The sequence below is a fragment of the Belonocnema kinseyi genome, chromosome 10 (genome assembly GCF_010883055.1).
Source record: "Belonocnema kinseyi isolate 2016_QV_RU_SX_M_011 chromosome 10, B_treatae_v1, whole genome shotgun sequence".
NCBI classification, from domain to species: Eukaryota; Metazoa; Arthropoda; class Insecta; order Hymenoptera; family Cynipidae; genus Belonocnema; species Belonocnema kinseyi.
Window position 1 is genome coordinate 100,876,945 of NC_046666.1, and position 3,380 is coordinate 100,880,324.

Sequence of the window (3,380 nt, forward strand, 5' to 3'; positions counted from 1 at the left end):
AAATATTATAATGGAGTTCATGAATATCGCTATACATAGGTTCTAAGTCTTACTTTATGATCAAGGGTGGAAAAAAGTTCTAGTTTTGTGATTCATGTAGTGAAAAACCTCCAGAACAGTATCAAAAACCCAGTAAAGTATTTTCAATGTTTATAAATCGGTTTAAAATCGTAAAACTTGATTTTAATGTCATTTTAATCAAATTTGAAGCAAATTTTCACTTTTCGCGATTTTCTGCCTTTTCATCGCCGTATGGTGGGTTGAAATTTTTTATTGCAAATTCGGATTCAGCGTCGAAAAATACATAAGAATATATAGGTCTGGTCAATTGCACAGACACTTTTGTTTTTTTTGTGGGCCTGTGTAATCAAAGACAATTTTTTCCAAATAATTTTCAAAATCAAAGACAATTTTCCCCAAATGATTTTCAAAATCAAAAAGAATTTTTTCTAATTATTCTCAAAACCAAAGACAATCATTTCCGAATTTTTCTCAAAATCAAGCTAATAATCGATTTCAACTACAAAACAATTGGTCAAATAACAAACTACGATATGAAACTTCGGGAATTCAATATAAATATAGCCAAGAAAGGCCCATGTGGAGAGGACAGCCGTCTAGCCAACAATGGGATAGATATGACTCTCGAAACGCCCCTACTTCTTCAAATAAATACCAGTCTTATTCTAATTTCGCTCAACAAGATAAAATAATATGCCACTATTGTAAAGAAATGGGTCATGTAATTAATGATTACCATAAAAGACAACAAAATAACCAATATCAACAACAGCAAAATCTTCAACAATTAAATCCCCCACAAGAAATAAATCCGGAAAACTCCAACGCCCTTCACAGACCGGTTGCTCAGAGGAAGGCATAAAAAAAGAATTAAATGCATCCAACCCTAATTTTGGTAGTATAAAGAAACAAAAAACCGAAAAAGTTCACTTAAGCGTCACAAATACTATATCTCACATATCATTATCAACAAATGGTTTAAAAAATCCTGTGACATTAATGATTGATACAGGAGCAGGTCCCAATTAAACGAAATTGTCTAAAATTAACAGGAATTAACGAACACCCAGTATACACTCTGGGTCAAATAAAAATAAATATTTTAGAATTTCCAACCATTTTTAATATAATTTCAAATGAAGTACCAGTTGAACATGGCGGAGTTTTAGGAAGTGCATATTTCCGAAAAAAATAACGTAAAAATAAATTATGCAGAAAAACAATTAGAAATCAATGAAAAATACTATCCATTTGACTCTTCAGAAATAATCACAATTCCGCCTAAAACAATTCCTGATTTTTATATACAAGTTTAAAACAATGATAAAGAAATAGGTATTCTCCCCGAATTGTTTCCTAAGGACAGCGGTATATATTTAGGAAATGCAATAGTTAAAAACAATAAAGGTAAAGGATATTTAAAAATCGCTAATACCCGCGAAGAACCAGTAGTCATTGTAATTCCAACTGTAGAAATTCTCGGGTTTAAAGAATTTACATCTAACGACACCGATGTCCTTATTACACAAAATGAACATAATCAATATCGAACAATCGAACAAGTTCTTAGCTGTTTCCTAAATTCAAATAAGGATGGAGATTATGTTCACCAAACTTTTAATATTGCAAATGAAGATAGAGTCAAATCAATAAAAGAACTATTACGTCTGGAGAATTTAAATAAAGAAGAATAAGCACATGTAGAAAAACTCATTGAAGGTACAAATGTATTCCAACACAGTATAATAACTACGGACGAAATATCAGTTTGTACATGACCATACAGACGCATTTACGTTCAAAAAGAAGAAATTCAAGATCAAGTCAAAGAATTAATATAGACAAAAATAATAAAGCCGTCACAGCCTCCACATAATACACCAGTGTTTCCTGTCCCTAAAAAACCGGATTCTCACGGAAACATAAGACGGTGTATGGTTTTAGATTATCTTAATTTAAATGAAAAAACGATTAGCGATTCATATCCACTTCCAAATATTACAGAAATCTTAGACCAATTAGGAAAAGCACAATACTTTTCGGTATCTGACTTAGCATGAGGATTCCATCATATTAAAATGGTCCCTAGAGACTCACACAAAACAGATTACAGATTACGTAAAGCAAATCTTAAATTACAACCTGACAAATGCGAATTTTTGCGCCCGGAAGTAAAATACCACGGACATATTATCGATAAAAACGGAGTGAGATCAGACCCTAAAAAAGTAGAAGCCGCACAAAAATTTCCTGTTCCTGAAAAACCCAAAAATATCAAAGAATTCATAGGATTAGCAGGATATTATAGAAAATTTGTCGAGGGATTTTCAAAAATCGCCGGACCTTTAAATAAATTATTGAAAAATGATACACCATTTGTCTGGACAGATTCCCTGTAAAATGCATTTGACACATTAAAAGAAAAATTATGCAACGCGCCCTCATTGCAAAGGCCAGATTTTTCGCAACCTGTTGTACTAACGACAGACGCATCAAGATTTGCCATTGGTGGAATTTTATCCTAAGGAAAAATTGGCAAAGATAAGCCCATTGCTTACGCCTCTCGAAGTTTAAATGATAATGAAAGAAAGTATGACACCAAAAAGAAGCCTTAGCAATTATATTTTGTGTAACACATTTTCGTCCCTATCTATACGGGCACAAATTTACGTTAGTAACCGATCACAAACCATTAGTTTGGTTTCGAAATTGCAAAGATCCTTGTTCTAGAGTAACAAGATGGAAATTAAAATTAGGTGAATATAACTTTGAAGTTATCCATAAAGCCGGTAAAATGAATGTAAATGCAGACGCATTATCAAGAAACCCCACAGATGTCAAAGAGAAAAATGAAGAAGATGATACTAAAATAATGAGAGTCAATGAAGAAACAAACTCTTCATACGTAAATCCAAGTTCAAGTTTGAAATCAATTTTAAAATTAAGTCCTAACGAAGACAAACAATCAATTATAAAATTAAGTTTCAACGATGACTCAAAATCAAATGTTAAGTCATGTGCTAATGCAAGCTCAAAATCAAATACTAATTCATGTTCAAACTCACAGTCGAGTTTCAATCTAATTTCAAATGCAAATTCTAGTATAGAAATGAAGAAAGAAAACGATATTCTCACTGAAGAACCATTAAATCAAGTTGAAGAAAGAATTCATGTATTACTAAATCAAATGGATCTTTCAAATCTAAAGAAAATAAATGAATCAAAATGCCATGTAAAAAGAGGAAGACCAAAAAAAAGAAGAAATTATTACTAAGTCAAAAAAGGACAATAAAGTAAAAACGGACGCTAATCCCGATTATATATTAAACAGTTCAGACTCTGATCCAGATTATTTTGAA